The sequence below is a fragment of the Gobio gobio genome, assembly GCF_949357685.1.
Source record: "Gobio gobio genome assembly, chromosome: 25".
NCBI classification, from domain to species: Eukaryota; Metazoa; Chordata; class Actinopteri; order Cypriniformes; family Gobionidae; genus Gobio; species Gobio gobio.
Genome location: NC_137121.1, coordinates 30125414 through 30144312, shown reverse-complemented (window position 1 = coordinate 30144312; position 18899 = coordinate 30125414). Strand labels below are relative to the sequence as shown.

Sequence of the window (18899 nt, the reverse complement as noted above, 5' to 3'; positions counted from 1 at the left end):
CAATATAAGATGCATGTTGGTCTCATTTGTAGTCGTAATACAGCAAATTATATTTGGACTAGCGAAAGAAAGAACTACAACACCCAGAATTAAAAAACAAAACAAAAAAAACATTCTAAAGCGCTGTGGGAGCATTTCAATGAGCATTAGAGGTAGCGTTACATAAACGTAGGAAAATTAAGACCTGTTTAAAATGATTTAAGACCTAGAATTCAACACTTCTGCAAATTAATTTAATTTAATTTAATTTAAGACTTTTTAAGGCCTAAAATTTTGATTTTGAAACCCTGCATTATCATGTGACCTACCAGCGTACGCCTCTTCACTGCTCTTCACAAATCCTCTCCTGTGGCCTCATGGGATAGTAAAGTGTCCATTGTATGCACACTTTAGAATCTCGCCCGGAAGTCATCCGGGTACTTTTTGCCTTTTGCCACATTCTGTTTATCGCCTACTATATAGTAGGGAAGTATGCAAGCATAATGGATATTCCTCAACTTTCTGCTTCAATGGGAAATATGTCAGCAATGGAAGGAAAATTGCCAGTTTGTGGACAAACTAATTAGCACAAAAAAAAAATCATGGCTGGCTGCATAATTCTGAAACAACAACCGTACTGTCCCATCCATTCATAGAAAATCCATTCACACTTCTGCATCAAAATAACCATCAAACAACTCCAGGCAAGTTCTGAACATGCCCCCTCACCAACAACAGTCTGTTGGTGGTTAACATTTTTCTACTTATTTCCTCTTTGAATAACTGATTAGTCTTCTTTGAACAAACATGCACCTATAAATATGTCATTGCTTTCACACATGAATAACAGCCGGATCAGCGTGCATTGGGTGTCTCCATCCATAACCTGAGCAGACATTCTTTCATAATGGCCTTGTTGCCAGCAACAAACACAACCAGAAACTGAGTGTAGTCCATAAGTCTAAACACATCTGTCTGGATCAGGAAATCAGACAAATTGAACACGAAAAATGTACTTTTGAATTTATTTAATTCACACTCCTGGGGTCAGATTTACTAACTGTATAATCTTCCAAGCTTCCACCAGTGTAAACCCTCTTTTGGCGTTAAAAAACTACTGTCAGGATTTACTAAAGATGCGCAGTGAATCATTAGCGCTGAAAAGACGTGGGCAGTTATTTTTGCGGCTGACCTTATTGCAGGAGTTTCCCTTTCAGATGCAAAATGTATGGGAGAAGAGTATTTAAATGAATCACGCAAGGTTATTTACTAAGGTTTGTGCTCGGAATTACAGTCTGATTGAGTTGTACTGAAAGGGATAGTTCACCCAAAAATTTTAATTATCCCATGATTTACTCAAGCCATCCTCGGTGCATATGAGATTCTTCTTTCAGACGAATACAATCGTAGTTATATTAATAAATGTCCAGGCTTTTCCAAGCTTTATAATGGCAGTGATGGAGCCCAAAATTAGTGTTTTTATTAAAGTTGAATACAGAAGGCAGGTCCGCCGGAAGCTAGATTTACAAAACCCCATCGATTCGTTTCAGAAGCCCTTTATTGACCCCCTGGAGTCGTGTGGATCACTTTTATAATGGATGGATGCACAATTTTGGTCTGCCATTCACTGCCATTTTAAAGTTTGGATTACCCAGGACATTTATTAATATAAATAACTCTGTATTCATCTGAAAGAAGAATGTCATATACCCCTAGGATGGCTTGAGCGTGAGTAAATTATGGGGTAATTTTCATTTTTGGGTGAATTATCCCTTTAATACTGTATTGTAACAAAAAATTCCTTCCTTTGTCCACAACAATATTATAATGGCCCATGACATTTCCAGTCATTTGCGATTTACTGTATAATTAAGGATACAGATTTCTAAATGTCTCTGACCACATGAATGGGATGAGCACTGACTCTTTTGCCTCTAGACAAAGGAATGTTGAGGGCACCAAAAGTGACCAGGCTTCACCTCTAACCTAAACAAAGGCAGCCTAGGAAAACAAACCAGACTGTCTCTGCTGCTCGCTGCCCAGAAATCCCTATCTTGGCTTCAACAAGTGGGATGCACACACAGAGAGAGAGAGAGAGAGAGAGAGAGAGAGAGAGAGAGAGAGAGATAACTTGGACACGCAAGTACGTGGGCATGCATTTTTGTCAGGCTGTCAATGGGAAGTTGCATTTTGGTCTTTGGAATCAACTTCGATAAAAGATCACAAGTTAATGTCAATCTTGGGCTTGACAGCATCTGGAAAATAAATTTTGTGCGCGACCACAAGAAAAGAATCTGTTAGACATAAGCATAATTCATGGGTTGTAATTCCAGTCCTGAAGACAGGTGGGTGGTTTTCACTTCTCATGAGAGAAACCAACCAGGTGTAAGCAAACCATAAGGGAGAAAATAGTGTGAGCCGTGTACGACAAGCCTTATGAGAAACCAGCTTTGAAACATTATGTTCTCTTGTGTGGAGCTTTGCCGTTTGTCATAACCAATTAAATGTGTTTTTCCAAAGAGGAAATGAAATCAGAAGTACTCGTTTACGGACATCACTACACAGCCGTCCCAATTTAAGCCAGTGTATGTGTCCACTTTACCATCTCTATTCCTGAGATTTGCTTGCATGCAGCGTGAGACTTTGGTTCATAAGTTATTTAATACTCTTTTACATGCCTGCTGCGCTAAATAATTTGGTGTTCCACACTTTATATAATGTTGCTTTCTGTTCCAGATTTATCTAAATGATGAATATCAAAGCCTGAGGTGTAAAAGACAGATCACCAGCAAAGGAAGTCCTGAGGCATTGGCCTATTTTCAAAGCAAAACTGAACAGGTGCACCTACTGTTAGTGGCTATATAAAAACAAGACCAAACTCCCTTGTGGTCAGACAGTAAAGATCTGGCCATTTTTAAACAGGTGCACAAACTGTACATTGCCCATCAAATTCCTTCTGAAGCGAAACATCTTATTAAAGTCAACATGAAAGTTGACCCAATTTCCTTCATGCATTCATGGATTCAATGCGCACGATTCAATAAAGTATGTTATTCTTAATGAAAAAAGTTTGTGATCAAAGTGTACTAGAGATGGGTCTGGATGGTTGACTAGTCATTTAACAACCAACTTATCAGTTACAGAGGTTGACTTGAGAGTTATTTTCTATCTTAAAATGTTTTTGGTGGTGCTCCAAAGATGAAGTGAGATTTTTTAAATAATTCATATTTTATACTCAACCATCTAGTAATTTAGTGAAGTTAACCAACTCGTCAGTTAGAGATGTTTACTTGCGTGTTTATCCATTTTTTTTCATAGTTTTATTTATCTTAAACTATTTTAATGGTGCACCAAAGTTGAAGTGATAGAATAAAAAGTTGATAAAAAAGACTTCATATATAATATTTAGTCATCTAGTGAGTAAGGGTTAACTAGAACAGTTTATCCATATATTTATTTATTTTTCAATTTAGAGGTGGTGTTTTAAAGTAAATCAATTTGGAGTTGTAATTTAAAAAATTACAGTTGTGCTGCTAAAATAATAATCTAGAGACATGATTTCTCAGTGAGGTTTCTAGCTTACTGACATTGTGCTTTGCTTTAGCGTGCTTACAGTCTAACCATAATTGTCAGAAAGTTGGTTTTGAACATTCAAACACTTTCCAGTTGTTAAAAAAAACAAACATTTGAAGAGTCCATGGTAAGTTGAATGCTGACCAATGCTATCTTTACCAGCATGGTTTGTTCAAAAACCATGTTTAATTCAACTCCTACCAAGATAGCACATGACCATTCATCACCTTTCCACATTCCGTCTTTGGCCAAGGCCAAGGGTCTGTATTTGGACCTTTCAAGTTTCAGGGAATTTTTGCAAAAGGTCTGGAATGTGCAATTTCAGGTGACACATCAAGTCCCTGTGGAGGGAAACCTCACTGTTGATTTACAGACAAAACCGTTAGTGGAATGTGTGTGTTGCGAAACAACACATTCCTGGTGTGGGAGCATTGCGAAGTGCATGCATTCTTGACATCCCCCTGTCTGCTTTATTCAAGATAGCTATTCTAGCAAGTGCGATGAAGCTGAAAAGCCATGATAATATTACCTCCCACCAAGAGAATGGATGAGGTGGCATCAATTCCCCCACCTAAAAGAACACAACAGTCAGGATTCAGAAGTTAAAGGAGTAGTTCACTTTAAGATTAAAATTACCCCATGATTTACTCACCATCAAGCCATCCTAGGTGTACATGACTTTCTTCTTTCTGATAAACACAATCAGAGTTATATTAATAAATATCCAGACGCTTTCAAGCTTTATAATGGCTTTATAGTGATGGGGTCCATTGAGTTTGAAGCTCAAAAAAGTGCATCCATCCATCTTAAACGTACTCCACACGGCTCCGGGGGGTTAATAAAGGCCTTCTGAAGTGAAGCGATGGGGTTTTGTTAGAAAAATATGCATATTTAACATGTTATAAAGTAAAATATCTAGCTTCCACCGGACTGCCTTCCATATTAAAACTTACGCAGAAAGTGTAACACCTCTCACAGTTCAAACGCTTACGCTACATCCAACGTCACATCAGTTATGCTTTTTTTTATTTTTTTTTACGTATATTGAATACAGAAGGCGGTCTGGAGAAGTTCGAAATTTAACTTTATAAAGTTTTAAATATGGATATTTTTCTTACACAAACGCATAGATTCGCTTCAGAAGGCCTTTATTAACACCTCAGAGTCGTTTGGAGTACATTTATGATGGATACTATGCACTTTATTAAGCTTGTAATTTATTAAGAAAGAAGAAAGTCATATACACCTAGGATGGATTGAGGGTGAGTAAATCATGGGGTAATTTTCATTTTAAAGTTAACTAATCCTGTAAAATCTAAATCTCATTCATATTCGCCATATTCGACTTTCATGACAGATCTACCAGCTTGCGAAGTCAGGACATATGCTTGTGTAGAAGTTGTCATTAAAGGGTTAGTTCACCCAAAAATGAAAATTCTGTCATTAATTACTTACCCTCATGTCGTTGGACACCCGTCAGACCTCCGTTCATCTTTGGAACAGAAATGAAGATATTTTAGTTGAAATCTGATGGCTCTGAAAGTCCTCCATTGGCACAATGGCACGGTTCACTCTCAAGACCCTTAAAAGGCACTAAAGACGTCGTTACAAAGTCCATCTCACTACAGTGGTTCTACAATAACTTTATGAATCGGCGATAATAGTTTTTGTGCGCAAAAAAACCCTAAATAACGACTTACATAGTGATGAGATTTCAAAACACGCCATCATGAAGCTTCGAAGCGTTATGAATCAGCGAGTCGAATCAGCGGTTTGAATCGCCAAATTTCAGCAGTTTGACACGCGATCCGAATCATGATTCGACTCGCTGATTCATAACGCTTCGAAGCTTCATGATGCCTTGTTTTGAAATTGTCATCACTATATAAGTCGTTATTTAGGGTTTTTTTGCGCACAAAAACTATTATCGCCGATTCATAAAGTTATTTTAGAACCACTGTAGTGAGATGGACTTTGTAACGACGTCTTTAGTACCTTTTAAGGGTCTTGAGAGTGAACCGTGCATTGTGCCAATGGAGGCCTTTCAGAGCCATCAGATTTCAACTAAAATATCTTCATTTCTGTTCCGAAGATGAACGGAGGTCTGACGGGTGTCCAACGACATGAGGGTAAGTAATTAATGACAGAATTTTCATTTTTGGGTGAACTAACCCTTTAAGATCGCTGAAAAGTGGACGATCACTGTTGCACTCCTTCGGCTTCGCTCTCGTGGCATAGTTGGCAACACATTAAATTGCCAATCATTGTTTTGTCCCGTTACTTCTGCAGTCAAGTAGTGGCGCAGATGGGAACTTTGGGGCATCAGCACTAAGCAACAGTGGCGAGCAGCTTGTGGTTTCCCAAGGAGGATATTTATATGGGTGAATCCTGCCGAAGCATAGCGTACTCACTCTCTCATTATATGAGCTTTGCTAAATAATTACTCAGACAGCCTCGGGACATAGAAAGCATCAACACTTGGATATTTCACACGATTCCAAGTCTCCTTGATGCATCAGGCAGAAAGACAATGTCTATGCCAGTGTCCCGGGCCAGACAAGTGCTTCAATTAGTATGCGTGTGAATCCCAAGTACCATAGCAGATTGATTCTTCAGTCAAGACATGGGAACCGAGGATGAAACAAAGTTACAACTCAGAGGATTGGGATCTAAGATCTTTCAGATTATCAAAGATTACCAAACAACTGAGCTTTGTGAGAAAAGCTGTAAAGGGTGTCAGGGTGAGACATGAGAAAATGAGAGACAGACTCAACCTTTCCCTGAACTGTGATTTTGTAGGATAAAAATAACAGCAGATGCTAAGGCGAGGAAGAAAATAGAAGCATCACCTTCTTTAAAAAAAGTCACCCTAAATATAACTTTATTTGTCTCTCAAACACTTTGAGAAGATTAAAAAATGTTCCAAATTGGAGAGAAGATCCAGACAACCGCTAAGTGCAAAGATAAATATAAATCTTTTCAAATTCTCGTTAAAAATACATGTGCCAAGTTTAATCATTGTGTTCTATATTGACTTTCATGTCGTTTAGAAGTTTAAATGCATTTAGTCTAAATAAGTGATGGACCACCAAGCAAAATGTAAGAACATTTACATTAATCTTGAATACATGATGCGATTATACACAATAAAATCACAATTTAAATAATTTTATATATTTTTAGAGATAAAAAATATATTCTTAAACATGTCAGGAATTATATAATTAATATCACAATTCATAATTGTCACAAAAAAAGTTAAAATGATCAGATATTTTAATATTTATTCCCTATTATATAATTCCCTGTTTTCCCTTCAAGTTTCATGACTTTGGTTTGGCAGACAAATGTTTTTTCAAATAATTTTTTACAATATTTTTTGTGTATAGTGTTTGTATGAACTTTATATTCTAAATAAATTCATAGAAGCGTGTAATGTATTTGACTTTGAATTGAACTCAAATGACAAAAACTTGCGAGTCCTTGCTGATTTTCACAGATAATTGATTTATGCTTTGAGGATGTGGTTGGTTGTCCTTGTGTGTTGAGTAAGCACTCAGTGTTTGTGGTTGTTTTGCTTTTCTATCTCTTGCTTACATCAGACAGGAGTTGCCGTTTGAGTAAATGTCAGACCCAAACACTTTTCACTTTCTCCACCGAGTAAAGCGCTCTACCTCTCGGAGATGTTGCATACAAGCATTTAAATGACATGTTAATTCTTTCTAGGAATGCTCATACCCCAAAGTGAAGGGAAGGTCGACATCTACAGTCTCTTTCATAAATTGTTTGCATTGGAGTTGCAGTTGGTTCATCTTTCTTTCATATTGTTCAAGAACCACAAGAATAGCAGGAGAATAACTGCACCTGCTCCTGTAAGTGTCTCTGGAGACTTCAATCCTGCCAGAGGATACATTCAACAACACACATCTGGAACATTACAAAGCAATGAAGCTAGAATGCTTAAAATGTTGATACAAATGTTAAAACATTTTCTGGAATGTTATGTCAACCTATAACAAAAAATGGCCAGTGGAAACGAACTACAAAATATTTACTAGAAAATCGTTTCCATGACTTGATTAGAAAGTTCTCACAATAATTGTGGGATGACAGCCTAGATCAAGTAGTATTTTATAGATATTAAAAATATTTTTGGAGCATTAAAAATAAACGCTCCAAGAACGTTAATTCAATCGAGGTTGAGTGAAAGGATTTTAGAAACATTACACCAACCTAAAAATGTACAGTAATAATCAGACAATAATTGTATCTGACATTTAAACAATAAGGATACAACCTAGATGATTAGCATTTCATAGATTACACTTTTGGAATATTATAAACCAACGTTCTAAGAATGCTAAAACACATGGTGATTTATTGTTTTTGGTCTTTAGGCCTAAGTTGTAATGCTGAATGTTCAAAACACCTTATTTTTCACCATCATAGAGGGAAAGTTTATCATTTGTATGTGTTTTTAAGTCAAGTCAGGCATTAAGTGCAAGAGGACTTGTGAAATTGTTATTATATCGCAAAATATACACTATATTGCCCAAGTATTGGGACACCCCTCCAAATCATTGAATTCAGGTGTTCCATTCACTTCCATGACCACAGGTGTATAAAATCAAGCACTAGGCATGAAGGCACTTCTACAAACATTTGTGAAAGAATGGGTCGCTCTCATGTGCTCAGTGAACAGTGTGGTATCGTGATAGGTTGCCACCTGTGCAATAAGTCCATTTGTGAAATTTCCTTACTATTAAATATTCCACGGTCAACTGTTAGTGGTATTATAACAAAGTGGAAGCCATTAGGAACGCAATTGGGGCGCAGTGCGCAGAACTCGCCAACTTTCTGCAGAATCAATGGCTACAGACCTCCAAACTTTGTGTGGCCTTCAGATTAGCTCAAGAACAGTGTGTAGAGAGCTTAATGGAATGGGTTTCCATGGCCACATGTGTATAAAATCAAGCACCTATGCATGAAGGCGCTTCTACAAACATTTGTGAAAGAATGGGTCGCTCTCAGGAGCTCAGTGAACAGTGTGGTATCGTGATAGGTTGCCACCTGTGCAATAAGTCCGTTTGTGAAATTTCCTCACTATTAAATATTCCACGGTCAACTGTTAGTGATATTATAACAAAGTGGAAGCAATTGTGAACTTTTCCTTAGCTACAATAGCTACAGACCTCCAAACTTTGTGTGGCTTTCAGATTAGCTCGAGAACAGTGTGTAGAGCTTCATGGAATGGGTTTTTTTGGGGGACAATTTCATGCTCCCAACTTGGGAACTGTGGGAACAGTTTAGGGATGGCCCCCTTTACTGTTCCAACATGACTGCACACCAGTGTACAAAGCAAGGTCCATAAAGACATGGATGAATGAGTTTGGTGTGGAGGAACTTGACTGGCCTGCACAGAGTCCTGACCTCAACCCGATAGAACACCTTTGGGATGAATTAGAGCGGAGACTGTGAGCCAGGCCTTCTCGTCCAACATCAGTGTCTGACCTCACAAATGCGCTTCTAGAAGAATGGCCAAAAATTCCCATAAACACACTCCTAAACCTTGTGGAAAGCCTTCCCAGAAGAGTTGAAGCTGTTATAGCTGCAAATGGTGGGGCAACTCCATATTAAACCCTATGGATTAAGAATGGGATGTCAATAAGTTCATGTTTCCAATATCATGCAGCCTTCTCTGATTGGTCACGCTGGACCAGTATGTTGTGACCGGTCAAGCGCTTCGAGCGTGTTGGGGAAATGTCACGCCCCTTGCCATAAACATGAGATTTAACGCACTGACTGCCACTAACTAACTCAACCAGACCTCACCCCGTTTTTTTGTGTCTGCCTTGTGCGGGTATTATTTAAATGAGGAATATTATGACGTGTTTGTTCCCGGAAGAAAGCTCAAGACTACAATTGAAGCATTTCAGGGAGTTCAGAAAGAGTGCTCACTGATATAGAGAATAACTCCCTTTGTGCTTTGTGACTTTGCTGACCTTTTTCATGCACAAACAAACATTGATGTAAAGAAGCAGAAAATGAAAAAAGGGGAACAAAAGTAAAACTTTTGCCAATGAAAACGTGCCAGCAATTTTTTTTGCTAGTTTCCACTTTCCACAATTTTGTGCATTTTCAGCCATACAATTCGCTATCGAACATTGCATATTAATAAACGTTCATAGAAATTGAGAATTCTTGTATAAATGTTAATGCCAATGTTCTTGCATTTTAAGAAAACGGTCTGTGTTAATCTTTCAGATAATTTTGGGAAAACTTTTTTATAACATTTATCATTTGGGTCTTTACACATCCAAGTGCATGGGTTTGATTTGGCTAGAAACTAACCTGACCTTGAAAGCGATCAAAGGCTTTTCATTGTGTTATCTGGGAATCTTCACACTTTTGAACACATATTTTTACACCTTTCTGAGATTGTCAATGGAGTGTGAAAGACAGAAGCTTACACGTCATGAGAGAGTAGAGAGCTGCAGAGAACTAGAAGGATCCAGATAACGATAGAGAGAAGCAGGGAGAAGCTTTTCACTGAACACTTACAAAGCAAGTGAATGATTTGCATGTAAAGTGAAACTGTCCATCTTACAATACAGAAGCTTTCACAAACCTTAATGAAAGCATGTGTTACTCAACATTGATCCAAAGAAAGCCAAAGATGCTTAGTGATCACCACAGGGGTCAATGAAACTCACCCTGTTCATCACTTTCCACTAAAAGACCATGATGTGTTTCCTACTACCATAGGGATGTGAGTGAAAAACTGAAAAAAGAACTTGCCCAGCCCACATTTTACCTAAAAAACTGCATGATAAATAAAGCAAATGAAACCTATTTAATATAAGTATAAGCACATTTCCCCCAAATTCTCATTACTGTAAAGAACTAAATAAATCATTTAAAACAAAATGTAAAGTACTTATACATTTACACATCATGGTAGTATTCAAACTTTCTTGAGTTTTAATAAATAAAATGATTCCATTAAAGTGCCAATACATGAACATTACTTTTACCGTAATAACATCAACAGTGAGAAAAATCTAATTCTTCTAAAATCTAATCTGTTTTTTCTCTTTTTAATAGCTCTTTTATATGCTTACCGCATTTTTTTATTTCTCCAAAGTAAGTTTTAAAAATACATTTAATATGGGAGATTTGGTTATTTGCAGAGCAAAATTAGACTTTTTAAAAAAAAAGTCTAATACTCAAATATTCTGTAGGAGAAAAAAATCCAATAATATCACATCCATCTCTCTAGAGTTTCAGATGAGATCTCAACAGTGTCTGAGACTGTGCTCAGATTTTCACTTTGCAATTATACGTCAAACATCTCATCATAAACAAATGTTTTTTTTTTCAAATTCTTTTAAAATATATTTTGTTCTACACATTTCTTTATATGCACATTTTATATCTCATTTAGAAAAATAAAGGATATATTTAACATCTTGATTATGCATAAAAATGTCGTAATGCAAAAACAATTTTTTAAAAATAATTTTATATCATTTTTTTTTTTTTTTTAAGTGACTAGGACATGTTTTTCTGATATGTAGCCATCAATATTTTCCAAATTTTTACGCCATGCCACTTTATGCAAATTATGGGAGTAACTTCAGTAAAACTATAAACAGTGAAAGGTTCGCTCTATGAATGCAATAAGCATTTTCAAAAACTGGGCACAATGAGATGACATTATTCAACCATCGAAGTTAAAAAGTTGATTAAAAGGAAATGTAAACGTGTAAAAGCTAACAAATTACCATGAATAACATGAAACGATCGCTTATTTCCGCAGCAATAATATGGACATGTTAAATATCACTGTAGTAATATTTGTCTATATTGTATGTTGCCTTAATCAAACATTTTCATTAACTGGAACATTGAGGGATAATATTTCAAAGTGATTTCTGTCATTTTGACGGATTAGAAGGGGAGACAATTACCTTCTAAACTAAAGCATCCATGTGAAAACAAACATGGAAAGAGACGTGAGGATTTGGGAAGAAAGGAAGAGATTATTTATGCATTTCAAGAATTATTGAGATATATCGGCAGTTAAATCAGGAGATCACAAATGCGCAGTATATGTTGTCTTTTTTTCATACTATTACAGTGGAATACAAAGAAGAAAAAAGAAGAAGAAAATAATCAGGAGGGAAAAGAATGCAGTGACTGAAAGAGCTCTTGCCATACCATAGCACATTAAAATACCTAGTGTTAGGTTAAGTGTAACATTATGATTTGTTTCAACTTCCCCAAACCGGTAGTGCCATAATCTTAAACACAATAGGCTTGTTATGGAAAAGGTAGATACAGAACACACACACACACGCGCGCACACACTTGTAACTTTGACACTTACAGCAACAATTTTTATCAATTTTATCAAACCTCAACCCAAGGAAACATTTTGTCTTTAGATTTTGTAGGGACATTTTGTCCTCATAGGGTTTACCAACACATGCACGCACGCACACACACATGCACACACACACACACACACACTTGTCCTTTTAAATACGACTATTCAACACTTCCAACTTTTTGACACTTATAGCAAAATTATACATTTTATCAAACCTCAACCCAAAGGAAACATTTTGTCTTTAGACTTTGTGAGGACATTTTGTCCTCATAATGTAGGGTTTACCAGGACACACACACACACACACGCTCACTCACACACACACACACACACACGAGATTTTAAATGCAAATATTAAACACTTATAACTTTTTGACACTTATAGCAAAAATGATCAATTTTATCAAACCTCAACCCAAGGAAACATTTTATCTTTAGATTGTTTGTCTTTAGACTTTAGAGCTTAATAAGCTACAACCACTTAATTAACTACAGCCACACTTAATATTCAACAATATTATTGATCTGACTGTACTGACACTATCAGAGAACTGAGCTGGATGATGACATCACTGTTTTCTCCAGAGCTGCTTTATAGATGAACTGAAGTCATTTCATAATTGATGGTCTTTACACAGTTATTGAACAGAACTGGATCAACACTGAACTGACCTCTTGTCTCTTTAGACCTGCATTTAAAGCAGAATTGAATTCAGTTTGCATCATTGATCATTAATTCCCTGTTTATCACTGTAAAGCTGCTTTGAAACAATCTGTATTGTATAAAGGACTATATAAACGAAGGTGACTTGACTACAGCCATCACTGACACTCACTGTCCAGTACAAAGCAGTCAATACGACACTTCCCATGTCTCGCTCTCGATCAATGTTTTAGCGCCGCACAGCAGTGTGTCTGCTCTCTAATGGATAGCCGGGCTCTCAGACCTGCTGTTCCTCCTCAGTAACAGCCTAAAGAGAGCAGTCTGACGGTAGATCACATCAGCATCACCCTAAACAGCTTAACAAGCCAAGTGCTGAACTGTCACTTTAACTAGAGCTGAGCTGGCCATTTCAAAAGATGACCTGCTGCCTTTGACTGTACGTCACACGATTTAAGTTGATTAGTCATGAAATGTTTCACGTGACCACTGATTCCACAGGTGCTGCATCTGCAATATTTGACTGGATGCGTTGCTATGCAATTACTGGGGTCAAGTCATGCATACAGTACTTCGAAAAATTATTGAGACGATTTAATTGAGTCAATAAGATAATGATATTACACGACTCCTAATGATACACTAACCAGATTTTGTGTCCGTGCTGGACTTTAAAGCATGTAGTCTGGTCATTAGCAGACCGAATGCGGTTAAACACAGATTTTACAGGGGAATCTGGCTAGATTAAAAGCAAACAGCTAGTTCATAAAGGGCTTAGTGAGAAGCGCCTTGATAAAGAAGCATGATTAATGTAGCTCTAAACACATGGCACATCATTAAATCCAGCCTCACGCTATCTCATCCATTATCCGTCATATTAGGGTTCATGTCGAATTTTTCATCGAGAGATGTTTGGAACAGATAGTTGAAAGTGATGACAACATTCCTTGATGAAATATTTCCATGAAATATTTAAAAGGTCTGGAGTTTCAGAAGAGATCTCAAACTGTGCTCAGATTTTCCAAGATAAAATCAAACATCTCATTAAAAACGTAAATATTTCTCATCAAATCCTTCTAAAATCAAATTTTCATGTTATCCATTCTTTTGCATGAGTGATCTGCTCATATCTTTCTTCAGAAAGTGACTCCAATAGTCTCACTTGTGTCTCCTCTGGAGTTTCAGAAGCGATCTCAAGCTGTGCTCAGATTTTCCAAGATAGCAAAGTTTGCAATTTAACATCAAGCATCCCATTACAAACTCAAATAAAATTCTTCTAAAATCACTTTGGCTTAAGTGTCTCAAACAGCCCTGAGACTTTCTAAAATACCAAATATTGCAATTAAACATTAAAAAAATTGGATTATAAATTCAAAAATCTCTCATCAGATTATTGTTGCATGTTTTCCATATTCCTTTTATAGTTCCTTTATACACTTACTGAAGTCTATTTTTTTTTCTCCAAAAGATGTTTAGGAAATAGGGATATAATAACCCAACTCTATATAGAAATGAGATTAAATGGAGAGCAATGTGAGACTCTTTTATCACAGATGTGTATCCATAGGGTTTCGAAACAGATCTCAACAATATCTCAAAATCTGCTCAGATATGAGCTAGGCTATGTCCACATCAATTGTATAGTTCTCACGTGTCTATTTTAGGAGAAAAATCTGAAAAAGAGTCTAATTGAATTATAACAAAGACCTCCATTAAGTCTCTTGAGCTATTAAAGAGCAATAACGTTTTCCTCTGAAGAAAGGCTTGATGTGAAATGATTTGAGACCCTGAGATCTCAATGCTCTAACAGACGTCACAGCAGCGGCTCAGGACCAACAGGTTGATTTACAACTGCAACCAAACATGTTTCTTACCTCATAAATATACAATTCCTCCTGGCTTTGCATGCCACTTCCACATAAAAGCAGAAATGTCCTCTAGTTCCTTTGAGACAGACGTGCAGGTCTTGGTGTGGTGAGTGTGTTCTGGTCTTTAACGCTCCTAAGGAATGCTCCGGCGTCTGACAGCCCTTCCCACTCACATCTGCAGCTCTCTCTCTCTCTCTGTGTCTCTCTCCGCCTCACTGAACTCTGCTGACATGCCAAAGCTCCGCCCCGTCTCCAGGTAGGAGGAGTGTCTTCTTTTGTTTTGAGCAGTTTCTGTCCTCTCACTATCGACGTTCTTCACACCTACGCCCATCCATTTAATTTAATGAGGCCATACTTAGACCTCAATTGGTTTTCTACAGAGCTTATTATAATTGCTAACTTTGCTAACACAAACATAACCCTAACAGAATTTTTTTTATTCATTATGTATAAAATGTTGGTAACACTTAACAATAAGGTTTAATTTGTTAACATTAATTATAGCATTAAAGGGATAGTTCACCCAGAAAGGAAAATTATCCCATGATTTACCCACCCTCAAGTCATCCAAGGTGTATATGACATTCTTCTTTCAGACGAATACAATCAGAGTTGTATTAAAAAATGTCCTGGCTCTTCCAAGCTTTATAATGGCCAAAATTTTAAGCCCCAAAAAAGTGCATCCATCCATTATAAAAGTACTCCACACGGCTATGGGGGTTAATAAAGGCCGTCTGAAACGAATCAATGGGGTTTTGTAAGACAAATATCAATATTTAACACGTAAAATATCTAGCTTCTGCCAGACCGCCTTCTGTATTCAACTTACGCAGAAAGTGTAACGCCTCTCGCAGTTCAAAACACTTAAGCCAGGTCTGGCATCATCGCCACGTCAGTTACGCTTTTTACACAAGTTGAATATAATAATTATAATTTGTTACATTTATATAGCGCTTTTCTAGGCACTCAAAGCGCTTTACATAGAAGGGGGGAATCTCCTCAACCACCACCAATGTGCAGCTCCACCTGGATGATGCGACGGCAGCCATATTGCGCCAGTACGCCCACCACACACCAGCTGATTGGTGGAGAGGAGACAGAGTGATGAAGCCAATCTGTATATGGGGATGATTAGGAGGCCATGATGGACAGGGGCCAATGGGCAAATTTGGCCAGGATGCCGGGGTTACACCCCTACTCTTTATCGAAGGACATCCTGGGATTTTTAATGACCACAGAGAGTCAGGACCTCGGTTTAACGTCTCATCCGAATATGGAAGGTGGTCTGGAGGAAGCTAGATATTTTACTTTATAACGTGTTAAATATGGATATTTTTCTTACACAAACGAATCCCTGTGCTTCAGAAGGCTTTTATTAACCCCCAAAAGCCGTGTAGAGCACTTTTATAATGGATTGATGCACTTTTTTGATCTTCAAATTTTGGGCTCCCATTCACTTCCATTATAATGCAAGAGCTATCCCTTTAAATCACATTAACTAACAATGAGCAAAACTTAGATTTAGACAGTATTTTTCTTATCTTGATGTTTTTGGCATGAGTAAGCATTAGGAGGTGTTTTTTCACACAGCTATCTATCTGCGTGTGTGAGCCGAGCGTAACCAGATGCTTGCTACGGAAGTCACATGCTCAGCTATTCAAACAGATCTTTGTTGCTTTCGGTACCCAAAGGAAAGTTGTATTGCTCACAGTTCAGAAGACTTTATGGAGGTCTCCGTTTCTTCTAAAATACATCAGGAGAGAAATAAAAAAAAGACTTAATTATGCATCTACATTTAATCTCACTGCTGTCTAGGAGAATCAATTGAGACAGGAGATCTCATTTGTGATGTTTCACTGTTGTAGATGAGTGCTTAAAACACTGAAACCGGACCATCAGCTTCCCACCGAAACCAAACAACACAGCAAAAACTCAAGTGGACAAACAGCTCAATCGCAAATCGTGATAGTTAGGAGGGTGAAACTATTGAAAAGATGTCTGGGTCATATTACAACCCAAAAACAATAAAATAAAATAAATTGTTTTGCATTAAGAAAATGAAGCCAATTTGTAGGACCTTTAAGACGTTTGTGACAATTCAGCTCCTCCTGATCATTTACTGTAATGCGTCCAGGGGCCTCATTTATAAACGGTGCGTACGCACAAAAGAAGGCGTACGCCACTCTCTACGCAATAATTGGTATTTATAAAAAGCAAACTTGACGGGAAAATGTGCGGTCCTTCACGCAAGCTCTGACCCAGGCGTACGCACAAAAACGGGTGAAATGAGAAATGGCGACACCGTCGGCAGATGGAAGAAACACGTGAAAGTGTGTGAAACTGTAGACCGTTGTGTAAAAGAAATGGCTATGCCTCTCATAAATAACATGAAGACTTCACAAAGCAAGTCTTACAATTAACAGCCTACACGAACACCCGTTTGATCGATCTGCAGTGTACAACAAACAAAATCAAACGAAAATTACAACAGAAATGCAAAAAAAAAAAATTTAAATAAAAAGTGAAATATGTTCTGCAACAATATTGGCATGTTATGCAATTCATCCTCATAAATAATATGGTAAACAGAACGAAATAATGTACAAAACTGATATTCTCGTCAATGTGTCCGTTTGGCGGAGCAGATATAGATGCAATTAGGGAGATATATAGATAAATAGATAGATAGATGTATTAATTGTCCACTGGGGAAAGTTGTTTTCATAGTAAAAATTTCTTCATCAGCTACGGAATCATGGTATTCATGCAAATGCCTTTAGTTTGTTTTATTTTCGATAAAATAACATATGAAGTATGTCTCAACCATTCAGAAAGCTGCAAGAAATTACATTTGCACTGAACTATTTCCCATTTCCACGTAGATAATAGGGATAGGGATTAATAGTGATTCCCCAATAATTGCCGGCAGTCTCTCATCAAGAGGGGTCAGCTCCGGTGTCCCCTTTCCCCCACCCGTGGCAGACACACTCTGGCGATGGAGCGCTAGACGCTTTTTTGCCTCGACTTTGATGTCCGACCATTTCTTTTTTATTTCGTCCACGGTCCGAGGTTGTGAGGCTACAGCATTTACGGCGTCTGCAACCTTTTGCACCTCAAGTGCCTTTTTGGCATTAGTAATGCCCACACTGTGCCCTCCAAAAAAATATTTTTCTCCTCTTTTCCACCTTGCCAACGATAATTTCTACTTCACATTGAGTGAAGTTACGTTTTTTTGATTTCCTCTCTGTGTTTGCCATGATTTCGCAATCGATGAATATTAACTTGTTGGCGTTTCACGGACTATTTATGGGCAACTATGGGCGTGACATGAAGCCGCAAAAGCTGCGCTACATTTAGAATTGATTGTGATTTATTAAGGGAAAACTGCGTAGGATGTGCGTGCGCATGGTTTTATAAATCCGAATATTTCTGTGCGTACGCACGTCCTATGTTTCATCCGTACGCCACTTCTGATGCAAATCCTACGCAAAGTTTTATAAATGAGGCCCCTGATGTTTTACTTTCGATTTTATGATTCTCATTATTCATAATGATCTTATTAGTTTCTCATTATTATAATATAATGAAAATCATCCTAGACACAATTTGATATTTTGAATTCGATTTTTTTCTATCTTTAAATGAATGAATAAAATAAATGGATAAATAAATACAACAAAGACAAATTAATAGATTTGAAAATGTACAAAGAAATCAAGGGCTAAAATGTGTGAACAACACTCAAAAAAAATGAACTTTCACTGTTGTTAGTTGCACTCAAATCGTCCTTGTTCACATTACTTAAAAAACTCATGTAACTAAATTTAGTTAACTAAGTTGTTTCTACTAAAAATGAGTATTGTCAGCTTTACTTAACAAAATGTTTGTTCGGTCAACTTAACATTGCTGAGTGAAACGAAAAAACTGGGCAGTGGATCTGTAGTTCCCAGCATGCTTTGCAAGGGACTGCATTAGGAGAGTAAATTTAAGGATTAAAGTGTTATTTGATCTTTTTCAGTACAGGGAAAGATGTTGTTAGTTTATGTTAGTGTTATGTGCAGTTATGTTGGACATTTAGAGGAGTTTCTGTAATTACCATTATGCAGAAGAGTGGGGCCTGTGCTTAGGCTGTGGCCACTCATACACTCATTTATTGGATGGACTTCCTGTTCTCAATTAAGTTATTTTTTTAAATTTGTGTCTAAAAATTTGCTTTTTGTTATATTTAATAGTTTTCCACTTAGACTTGTAGAGCAAGTAGTTAATTTAATAAGGTAAATTAAATCAATAAATGTGTTCACCTAACATAATAAACTTTTATTAATTTAACATAACATTATTACGTAAACTGCACATATAAATATTATGTAACAGTGACAAATTCAAATGGTTTGTATTTACTTAAAGAAATTTTGTCAGCTTTACT

The 18899-nt window shown here is 37.1% G+C and overlaps 1 protein-coding gene across 5 annotated transcripts in view; it reads right to left on the bottom strand.

The window, feature by feature from the left end:
- Nucleotides 1–18899, bottom strand: part of rassf7a (Ras association domain family member 7a) — a 63137-nt gene that overhangs the window by 18862 nt on the left and 25376 nt on the right. The window contains exon 1 of one of the 5 annotated variants that reach the window (XM_079808948.1): nucleotides 14480–14672. The exons of 3 other annotated variants lie outside the window; for them this stretch is intronic. The gene's annotated coding sequence lies outside the window, so the exon portion shown is untranslated. Of the gene's footprint in view, nucleotides 1–14479; nucleotides 14673–18899 lie in introns of those variants that run through there. One more of the 5 variants, XM_079808951.1, reaches the window with a different exon arrangement.